This window comes from Primulina tabacum, chromosome 10 (assembly GCF_025594145.1).
Source record: "Primulina tabacum isolate GXHZ01 chromosome 10, ASM2559414v2, whole genome shotgun sequence".
Classification (NCBI taxonomy): Eukaryota; Viridiplantae; Streptophyta; class Magnoliopsida; order Lamiales; family Gesneriaceae; genus Primulina; species Primulina tabacum.
Genome location: NC_134559.1, coordinates 30971702 through 30984011, shown reverse-complemented (window position 1 = coordinate 30984011; position 12310 = coordinate 30971702).

The following is a 12310-nucleotide window of genomic DNA, read 5'->3' as shown; positions in this document are numbered from 1 at the left end:
GAAATTTTTGAAAGCAGCAAAGGCCAAAAATATTCTGATAGCTTCGAGTCTTGCTACTGGTGCGTAGGTTTCATCATAGTCTATTCCTTCTTCTTGTCTAAAACCTTGAGCCACCAGTCTTGCTTTATTTCTGATCACTGTGCCTTCTTCATTCAGTTTGTTTCTGAATACCCACCGGGTTCCAAAGACCGCTTGGTGAGATAGCCTAGGTACTAGAAACCAAACTTCGTTTCTTTTGAATTGGTTCAGCTCTTCTTGCATAGCTTCAATCCAACTAGGATCCAGAAGGGCTTCTTCAATTTTCTTTGGTTCATCCTGAGAAATGAAAGCAGCATGCATATATTCATTAATCATATAACGGCCCGAAAATTCAGGTTTGAAAATTTGCGGAAAAATTAAAATTTTCTTTTTAAAATAATCAAAATAGCCTCGTTCACAAAATAAATTGATAAATCGGGTTTAATATTCAAAATTGCAGCGGAAGAAATTATTTAAAGTAATCCCACACGGATAAAATGTTTGAGCATAAAAAAATGGCAAGTGCTGTAAATGAGGTCCTCGGATTCCACTACTGCCGACCCCAAGCTGGCTCACTGGTCCCCGCCCTCAGTTCCGACCTCATCAGTACCTACAGCAATCAAGTCTAGTGAGCCTAAAGACTCAACATGCATATATCGTAAATAACGAGTGAAAATATAATAAAGTTGCATGGGAGTAAAAATATCATGTCATGACGCATAACGTGAAAATAACTTGTCATGAGCAATTATAATACGTGCATAACTGAACTGAAAATCACAGTGAAAATGTTTGCTCCTTGGAGCCCTGAATAAAATAGCATGTCATAAATTTTCTGTTGAGATTATGGTCTACGCAAGTGGCCCCTGCACTGAAACTGAACTGAACTGACCGATAACTGGCGACCGGATAATACAATGCTCCCATGACCGGTAACTGGCGACCGGGTGAAGTAATGAACGTCTGATCAGACTAATGCCACAGTATACTGGGTGGTACATAACTGAACTGACCGGTAACTGACGATCGGATAATACAATGCTCCCATGATAGTGAAATGGCCACAAGCAATATCGCATAAAACTCAAAAATGAATATTTTATATTTTTATGCACGTAATATAATTAACTGGCATAATGAAATATCCTGTATTATTTTACCACATGGATTGGATCGTTTCCAGGCTCGCTGCGACCTAAATTTATCATGAAAAATATGCAAATGATTTTCTTGACCAAACTTTGTAATTGAATCCAAAAACGAGACAATTACGCCCAACGACTTCGTATTTAATCATGACTCCGAGCCAACCCGAACCAACACCGAACCATCATTTAGTCATGATTAAAAATACACTTTAAAATGATGAAACAATGCTCCTAGAATGATAAGGCCGAAATTTTGGTGAATGGAGGCCAAAACATGAAACGCTCTTTCGAGAGTCAATTTGGCACATCGCACCGTAATTTCTCGTACGACCTAAAAAATGATCCGAATCACGAACGGTCAAAAACATGACCTTCCCAACTCAATGAGGCACTGTCAAATCCAAGGCCATAGGCTAAAAGCCAACCAAGAACTCGAACGAGCCACTGAACCGAAGCAGCAAGTTGATGTCCACAAAATACAGCAGCTGTGCTTTGGTTTCCTTGCGTCGTTTGCAAGGCTAATGGCCATTGGGGCTTGAACCACCGACCAAAACCTCTTACCAACATCCTAAGTAATGATTTGAACCATGTCTAAGGGTCCTAGGCCAGCCAAAATTTGCATCACACCATAACTCAACCGAAAGTCACACCCGAGAGCACCCTTGCATGCGTGTGGTGTTTTGCTTCGTTTGCTGTCTCGTGTCGTTCCAGTGGCCATTTGATTGACCATGGAACGATCTAGACATCTCGAGGTATGGTATGAACCGTGGCTGAGGGCCATAGGCCAAACAAGATCCACACCATTCCACAAAACCGAATGTTACACTTGCTGAATTCGAAAGGGGCGTAGGGATGTTCTTGTTGTTTGATTTAAAAACAGGTTCTACCATGGACCAAGCCTCGAAAGGGCGACTTGATCACGTCTTAGACATCATAAGAAGAGGTTCTAATCATGGTTCTATCCCTTAGGGTAACCAAGATCAGATCCATCAACCTTTGACTTCAAACAAGAAAAATCGAATGCAAATGGGAACATGATTGGGGAGTTGCTGTCATTTCGATTTCCAGCAAGCATGGGGCTGAACTAATGGACCAACGTGGTCCTAATCCATCCTAGAACATGTCTAGATGTAGCCTTGGGAGCCTGGAATCGAACCATCTACCTGTACTCACAAAAACAAGCAAACCATGAAGCATGAAAGAAGAGCAAAATTCTGCATTACATTTTCGAAAATGGTTCATTAATATTTCGGTCTTCGCCTTAAAAAAATAATGAGTATGATGTTTCAAAATATTAATATGGCTTGATTGAAGAGCAAAGAAGAACATATACATGACTTGTTTTGTTTTGAAAAGAAACGAACGAACGCAACGACGCGGCGCGGAGGAGATGGAGCGTTTTGCTACCTTGCTTGCTACTCGATTATTTTTCTTTATGAGCTCTCGGTTTTCCTCACTAAACCCACGAAAATGCTCTGAAATTCTCTCAATAATTCGGTGATGGGGGAGGGGAAATGGTTAGGAGAGTGAGGGAGATCCAATAATAAAGGGATACAAAGGGTATGACCAAGTCTCCTCTTTTTGAATTTTGAATTGGTCGGCATCAAATGATTTCTTGGAGGGATCTAAAATGAGTGTGGCCGATTTCTACATGCTAACAAGGCTAGGATAAGGTTGATTATTAATTAAATGGTGCTAGAAAAAAAATAAAGGGATTATCGTACTAATATAAAACAAGGAAAGGGTCAAAGGTTGATTTGGCATAGAATTGTTGTCTCACTAAGGGGGGTGGCAGAAATTATTCAATAAATGGAAGGGAAATATTGTTTAGTTGATAAATTTTAAAACTTTAAGAGCCTTACCTATTCCTTAAATAATTTAGTGAATTAACACCTCAATTAAGGAACTTAAATGAACTTATTTCCTACTCACCTCAAGTTACTTAAATAATTCCTTAAACCTCATTTTTAACTTAAATCAACTTATTAGCTAGCTAAAATAAACTCTGGGAATGATTTCTTAATCTTAAATTCTATCTCAAAACTCCAATTCCAGTCCGGCCTCACTGAATTAACTGAAAAGATAAAAATTAAACTACTGCATAAAATAATTAACTTTAAAGAAAAGCATTTAAATATTCATGCAATAAAATCATTTTAATTTAAAATACTGGAATTATGCATGGCTTATACGTAGTCTGGTTACGGGTTCTACAACTCTCCCCCCTTAAAAGAAATTTCGTCCTCGAAATAAAAACTCATCGAATAACTCGGGGTAACGACTCCTCATCTCTGGCTCAGACTCTCACGTAGCTTCCTCCTCTGAATGGTTGAGCCATTTGACTTTGACTCGCTTAACTAGCTTGTTCCGAAGCTTCTTCTCCTGTCTGTCTAAGATCTGCACTGGTCTCTCCTCATAAGATAGGTTCGGAGTAAGCTGCAACGGTTCAAAGTTCCAGACATGCAAAGGATTTGCCATATACTTCCTCAGCATAGAGACGTGGAACACATTGTGTACTCCGACCAGATTCGGCGGAAGAGCCACACGATAAGCTAGCGTCCCAACTCTGTCGAGGATCTCAAATGGTCCAATAAATCTCGGACTGAGCTTTCCTTTCTTCCCAAATCGCATGACACCCTTCATAGGTGCTACTTTAACAAAGACATGGTCGCCAACGGCGAACTCTAGATCTCTCCTCCTCTGATCGGCATAACTCTTCTGTCGACTCTGAGCAGTCCTCATCCTATCACGGATCTTGACTACTACATCGGCAGCCTGCTGAATAATCTCCGGACCCAACTCTGCTCTCTCTCCGACTTCGTCCCAATGAACAGGAGATCTGCACTTGCGGCCATATAGTGCCTCATACGGATCCATACCAATAGAAGACTGGAAACTGTTGTTATACGTGAACTCTACTAATGGCAAGTTCGACTCCCAACTCCCAGAGAAATCCATCACACAAGCACGGAGAAGATCCTCCAAGATATGAATAACTCGCTCTGACTGCCCATCTGTCTGCGGATGGAAAACTGTGCTAAACAGCAACTTCGTACCCATGGTCGAATGCAAACTCTTCCAAAATGAGGAAGTGAATCTGGGGTCTCTGTCAGATACGATAGAAACTGGAATACCATGAAGTCAGACTATCTCCCGGATATACAACTCTGCATACTGAATCATGGTGAAAGTCGTCTTAATAGGCAAGAAGTGCGATGATTTGGTAAGACGATCTACAATCACCCAGATGGCATTTGATCCTCTGACTGACTTCGGCAATCCGGTAACGAAGTCCATGGTAACATTCTCCCACTTCCACTCCGGAATGGGAAGAGGCTTGAGCAAACCTGCTGGTCTCTGATGCTCCGCCTTCACTAACTGACAAGTCAGACACTCGGATACAAATCGTCTGATGTCTTTCTTCATCCCAGGCCACCAATACAATGACTGCAGATCTCGGTACATATTCGTACTCCCTGGATGAATAGAGTACGACAACATGTGGGCCTCTGACAAAATATCTGATCGGATAGAACCACTGCTAGGAACCCACATCCTGTCTCGGTATCTCACAACACCGTCACTAACTGAATACAAGACACTGCCCTTGGCCTCATCTCTCTTTTTCCACTGTGCCAATTGCTCATCTGCTGGCTGACCACTGCGAATACGGTCAAGAAGAGAGGACTGAATAGTCAAGGTAGATAGACGGGGAACTCTACCTTGAGGATAAGACTCTAGATCAAACCTCTGCATCTCAAGCTGAAGAGGTCTCTGAATTGTCAAATGAGCCATCACTGCGACTTTTCTGCTCAATGCATCCGCAAATACATTAGCTTTACCCGGGTGGTAGCTAATGTCACAGTCATAATCCTTCACAAGCTCCAACCAACGCCTCTGACGCATTTTCAGCTCCTTCTGCATAAAGAAATACTTGAGGCTCTTGTGGTCGGTAAAGATCTGGCACTTCTCTCCATACAAATAATGCCTCCAAATTTTCAAGGCAAAAACTACAGCTGCCAACTCTAGATCATGGGTAGGGCAGTTCTTCTCATGGGTTTTCAACTGTCGAGAAGCATAAGCTATCACCTTCCCATGCTGCGTCAATACTGCGCCCAAACCGAGCTTCGAAGCATCGGTATACAGAACAAACTCACCGGACCCTGACGGCATGGCAAAAACTGGTGCTGAGATAAGAGCTTGCTTCAAAGTATCGAAACTCTTCTGACATTCATCGCTCCACACGAATTTAGCATTCTTCTTGGTCAATGATGTGAGTAGAATGGCAATAGTGGAGAATCCCTTAATGAACTTCCGATAATATCCTGCTAGCTGCGGATCTCTGATGCATTCTGCGGTACAACCCAATCTTTGATTGCGGCAACTTTTGCTGGGTCTACCTCAATACCACTTCTGGAAACAATGTGGCCTAAGAACGCCACCTTCTCTAACCAAAATTCGCACTTACTGAACTTTGCGAATAACTTGTGCTTCTGCAAGGTCTGCAGCACTGTGGTCAGATGTCTGTTGTGATCCTCCTGATTCTTCGAGTAGACGAGAATGTCGTCTATGAATACTATCACAAACTGGTCAAGATACGGCTGAAATACGCGATTCATGAGATCCATTAAGATCGCTGACGCATTCGTCAGACCGAACGACATCACAAGGAACTCATAGTGGCCATAACGAGTCCTGAAAGCAGTCTTGGAAACATCAACATCTCTCACCCTTAACTGGTGATAACCAGAACGCAGATCTATCTTGGAAAATATCGAAGCTCCCTGCAACTGGTCAAATAAGTCCTTAATCCTCGGAAATGGGTATTTGTTCTTCACTGTAACCCTGTTCAATTCCCGATAATCAATGCAAAGTCTCATCGTGCCATCCTTCTTCTTCACAAACAAGACTGGCGCGCCCCATGGTGAAAAACTCGGGCGAATGAACTCCTTGTCAAGAAGTTCCTGAATATGCTTCTTAAGCTCTGCCATCTCTGTCGGTGATAGTCGGTACGGTGCTTTGGAGATCGGAACCGTACCTCGCATAAGCTCAATAGAAAACTCCACCTCTCGCTCGGGTGGTATACCAGAGACGTCCTCAGGAAAAACGTCTGGGAAATCTCTAACAATCGGAACATAAGCGGCTGACTGACTGGGTGCCTCGGGGACATATATAAAAGTCGCTAGAAATACCCGACACCCTCTATGCATGAGCTTCCTAGCCTGGACATAAGGAATAATGCGCGGTAAAGGAAAGTACCTGTCCTGCTCGAATAAGAACTGCGTCATTCCAGGCGGTTGGACTAGAACAGATCTCCGCTGGAAGTCAATCAAAACTCTGTTCCGCAATAGCCAATCCATCCCTAGGATGATGTCAAACTCTGGCATTGGCAACACGATCAGATCCGCATAAACAAGGTTGCCATGGAGCTCAAGATCTATGTCTTGGATCACATTGGTAGCTGCCATCTCCTCACCAGAAGGCAATACTACTGAATAGGCTACATCTAGCCCAACGGTCTCAACTTTGAGAAAATTAGCAAATACCTCCGAAATAAATGAGTGAGTGGCCCCTTAATCTATCAAGGCCTTCGTAGCGGAGCCAGATATAAATATTCTCCCTGGTTGGAATACTAAGCGGAACCCAATAATCACAAAAACTAACTTATAGACATGCAAAGGTCAAAGTTCTTCTAACCTAATTCCCGAAAATTATACTGAGTAGAGCATGCAATCCTATCGCAATTCTAAGTTCAAGATCTCAATCCCGATTCCCAAATTATTAAATCCCAAATGTAAACTTAAAGCTTAAATGTACCTGTCATAAGCATCGTATCTGGGTTCGTCTCCGTAGCATGGAGAGCAAACACTCTGCCTTGGGTAGGCGGATTCCTCTGAGGGCACTGCAGAAATAAGTGGTCTGGACTACCACACTTGTAACACTTTCCTGAGCCAAACATACACGCTCCAGGATGGCGGCGTGAGCACCTAAGGCAAACTGGGTGCTCAAAAGTCCTCGGGGCTGGGAGTCCCCGCTGCTGATGCTGCTGCTGACCTCTGTTTCTAGGCGGCCCGTTAAAAGGCCTCTTGTTCTACTGCTGATGCTGCTGAGGAGGAGGGTGGTGCGGTACCTGGACTGGGTGCTTGCCCTGGCGGTCTCTCTTGATCTCACGCTGATTCTGCTCTGCCGCTAAAGCTTTGGAGACAGCGACCTCATAAGAAGTATGGTCAGAAACCCTAACATCACGGCGCAAGATCGGCCGTAGACCCACCAAGAAATGCATCAACTTGGCTTTGGCATCGTTCGCGATCAGGGGCACAAAATGACAACCCCTCTCAAATTTACGGATGAACTCCGTAAAAGTCAGATCTCTCTGTCTCAGGCTCATGAACTCAGTGGTCAACCTGGTGCGCACTTTCTCAGTAAAATATTTGGAGTAGAATACCTCCGTGAAGCGCGCCCAATTCAGTGTAGCCAAGTTCAGGGCTACCGATGCTCCTTCCCACCATAAGCGGGCATCTCCTCCGAATAAGTAGGTGGCACATCGAACTCTATCTGCATCTTCAAGATCCATGAACTCGAAGATAACCTCGAGGAACTTGATCCAGCCCTCGGCAATCATGGGGTCCGTCGTCCCTGAAAACTCCTTAGGACGCATCTTCATGAATCTCTCGTAGATAGCCTCGAGCCCTGTCGGCCTAGCTGCCACAGCCTGGTTCCCCGCAAACTGTGCGAAGAACTGCGTCATCTCAGATAGCATCTGGGCACTTATGTTAGGTGGAGGGGGTAGTGGAGGTGGTCAGTCTCTCTCCTGCCTCTACTCCTCCCTGTCCTCATGGCGAGGCTCCTCATCTCTAGTGCGCTCTAGGATGCGTCTAGGGGGCATACTGTTCCATACATAACCTATACGTAACCAACATGCATAATCACTATAATTTATTTAAATTTAAATACTGAATAATAAAATAAATAAGGACGTAAAACAATTCATGAAAACATGCTGTCAAATAATTCATTCTTTAAATAAAATGCGTAAATGTAAAACTTACAGACCGAAGACGTGACTTCATGAGCTTCTCGCGGTCAGTAGTAGTACAATCCTTTACAGAACCATTGCTCTGATACCAGCAATAATGGCACGAAAATTCATGTTTGAAAATTTGCGGGAAAATTAAAATTTTCTTTTTAAAATAATCAAAATAGCCTCGTTCACAAAATAAATTGATAAATCGGGTTTAATATTCAAAATTGCAGCGGAAGAAATTATTTAAAGTAATCCCACACGGATAAAATGTTTGAGCATAAAAAAATGGCAAGTGCTGTAAATGAGGTCCTCGGATTCCACTACTGCCGACCCCAAGCTGGCTCACTGGTCCCCGCCCTCAGTTCCGACCTCATCAGTACCTACAACAATCAAGTCTAGTGAGCCTAAAGACTCAACATGCATATATCATAAATAACGAGTGAAAATATAATAAAGTTGCATGGGAGTAAAAATATCATGTCATGAGGCATAACGTGAAAATAACTTGTCATGAGCAATTATAATACGTGCATAACTGAACTGAAAATCACAGTGAAAATGTTTGCTCCTTGGAGCCCTGAATAAAATAGCATGTCATAAATTTTCTGTTGAGATTATGGTCTACGCAAGTGGCCCCTGCACTGAAACTGAACTGAACTGACCGATAACTGGCGACCGGATAATACAATGCTCCCATGACCGGTAACTGGCGATCGGGTAAAGTAATGAACGTCTGATCAGACTAATGCCACACTATACTGGGTGGTACATAACTGAACTGACCGGTAACTGACGACCGGATAATACAATGCTCCCATGATAGTGAAATGGCCACAAGCAATATCGCATAAATCTCAAAAATGAATATTTTATATTCTGTATTATTTTACCACATGGATTGGATCGTTCCCAGGCTCGCTACGACCTAAATTTATCATGAAAAATATGCAAATGATTTTCTTGACCAAACTTTGTAATTGAATCCAAAAACGAGACAATTACGCCCAACGACTTCGTATTTAATCATGACTCCGAGCCAACCCGAACCAACACCGAACCATCATTTAGTCATGATTAAAAATACACTTTAAAATGATGAAACAATGCTCCTAGAATGATAAGGCCGAAATTTTGGTGAATGGAGGCCAAAACATGAAACGCTCTTTCGAGAGTCAATTTGGCACATCGCACCGTAATTTCTCGTACGACCTAAAAAATGATCCGAATCACGAACGGTCAAAAACATGACCTTCCCAACTCAATGAGGCACTGTCAAATCCAAGGCCATAGGCTAAAAGCCAACCAAGAACTCGAACGAGCCACTGAACCGAAGCAGCAAGTTGCTGTCCACAAAATACAGCAGCTGTGCTTTGGTTTCCTTGCGTCGTTTGCGAGGCTAATGGCCATTGGGGCTTGAACCACCAACCAAAACCTCTTACCAACATCCTAAGGAATGATTTGAACCATGGCTAAGGGTCCTAGGTCAGCCACAATTGTATCACACCATAACTCAACCGAAAGTCACACCCGAGAGCACCCTTGCATGCGTGTGGTGTTTTGCTTCGTTTTCTGTCTCGTGTCGTTCCAGTGGCCATTTGATTGACCATGGCACAATCTAGACATCTCGAGGTATGGTATGAACCGTGGCTAAGGGCCATAGGCCAAACAAGATCCACACCATTCCACAAAACCGAATGTTACACTTGCTGAATTCGAAAGGGGCGTAGGGCTGTTCTTGTTGTTTGATTTAAAAACCGGTTCTACCATGGACCAAGCCTCAAAAGGGCGACTTGATCACGTCTTAGACATCATAAGGAGAGGTTCTAATCATGGCTCTATCCCTTAGGGCAGCCAAGATCAGATCCATCAACCTTTGACATCAAACAAGAAAAATCGAATGCAAATGGGGACATGATTGGGGAGTTGCTGTCATTTCGATTTCCAGCAAGCATGGGGCTGAACTAATGGACCAACGTGGTCCTAATCCATCCTAGAACATGTCTAGATGTAGCCTTGGGAGCCTGGAATCGAACCATCCACCTGTACTCACAAAAACAAGCAAACCGTGAAGCATAAAAGAAGAGCAAAATTCTGCATTACATTTTCGAAAATGGTTCATTAATATTTCGGTTTTTGCCTTAAAAAAATCATGAGTATGATGTTTCAAAATATTAATATGGCTTGATTGAAGAGCAAAGAAGAACATATACATGCCTGGTTTCGTTTTGAAAAGAAACGAACGAACGCAACGACGCGGCGCGGAGGAGATGGAGCGTTTTGCTACCTTGCTTGCTACTCGATTATTTTTCTTTATGAGCTCTCGGTTTTCCTCACTAAACCCACGAAAATGCTCTGAAATTCTCTCAATAATTCGGTGATGGGGGAGGGGAAATGGTTAGGAGAGTGAGGGAGATCCAATAATAAAGGGATACAAAGGGTATGACCAAGTCTCCTCTTTTTGAATTTTGAATTGGTCGGCATCAAATGATTTCTTGGAGGGATCTAAAATGAGTGTGGCCAATTTCTACATGCTAACAAGGCTAGGATAAGGTTGATTATTAATTAAATGGTGCTAGAAAAAAAATAAAGGGATTATCGTACTAATATAAAACAAGGAAAGGGTCAAAGGTTGATTTGGCATAGAATTGTTGTCTCACTAAGGGGGGTGGCAGAAATTATTCAATAAATGGAAGGGAAATATTGTTTAGTTGATAAATTTTAAAACTTTAAGAGCCTTACCTATCCCTTAACTAATTTAGTTAATTAACACCTCAATTAAGGAACCTAAATGAATTTATTTCCTACTCACCTCAAGTTACTTAAATAATTTCTTAAACCTCCTTTTTAACTTAAATCAACTTATTGGATAGCTAAAATAAACTCTGGGAATGATTTCTTAATCTTAAATTCTATCTCAAAACTCCAACTCCAGTCCGGCCTCACTGAATTAACTGAAAAGATAAAAATTAAACTACTGCATAAAATAATTAATTTTAAAAAAAAGTATTTAAATATTCATGCAATAAAATCATTTTAATTTAAAATACTGAAATTATGCATGGCTTATACGTAGTCTGGTTATGGGTTCTACAAATCATTTGCCTTCTGGTTCTCAAAGGCGCTGCTGGATTTCCAATAACCAAAGAGGGAGGATGAGATTTTCTCCAAATAAAAGGGTTTAAAGGGATTTCTTCATGATTTGATATATTTGGATTGATCTCTTCTGAACCAGTAGCAGGTTCTGGATTATCAGCTGCTGGTACTGGTATGTCTAATATTTGTACTTATGGTTCTGCTAATGGAATGTCTGGTTCTGGATTTTGAACATCTTTTATACTAGCTTATGCATCATCTTCACTATCCAGTTCCAAGTGAATTTTGTCTAACCTGTTACTCAAATTTGACATATTAGATATTTCAGGAGCACTGCTGTCCTCGTCAAAGACAACATGAACCGATTTTTCAACAGTAAGAGTTCTATTATTGAAGATTCTGAAAGCTTTGCTCACAGCAGAGTAACCAAGGAATAGTCCAGCATCTGATTTTTAATCAAATGCAGTTAAATAGTTTTTGCCATCATTGAGCACAAAGCATTTGCAGCCGAAAACATGAAAATAAGATATATTAGGCTTACTCCCTTTCCATATCTCATAAGTAGTCTGGTTATGCCTTTTGTTGATCATTGTTCTGTTTTGCGTATAACATGCAGTGTTGATTGCTTCTGCCCAGAAGCGCTGAGAAATGTCCGCATCTGCTAGCATTGTTCTAGCAGCTTCTTTAAGGGTTCTGTTTCTCCTCTCAGCTACTCCGTTTTGTTGAGGCGTTCTGGCAGCCGAATATTCATGATGAATCCCCTGTTCATCTAAGTATACAAATCGAGAATTCTGTTAGTGAACTCAGTACCCCGATCACTTCTGATTTTAATGATAGAAAAGGATTTTTCATTTTGAATCTTTTTCAGAAGCTTGATCAGGAGGCTACTGGTTTGATCTTTTCTAGCAAGAAATATTACCCAAGTAAATCTAGAAAAATCATCAATAAAAACAACGGTATATTTCATTCCCCCTAAGCTCATAATAGGGATTGGACCAAATAAGTCCATATGTAGCAATTCCAAACA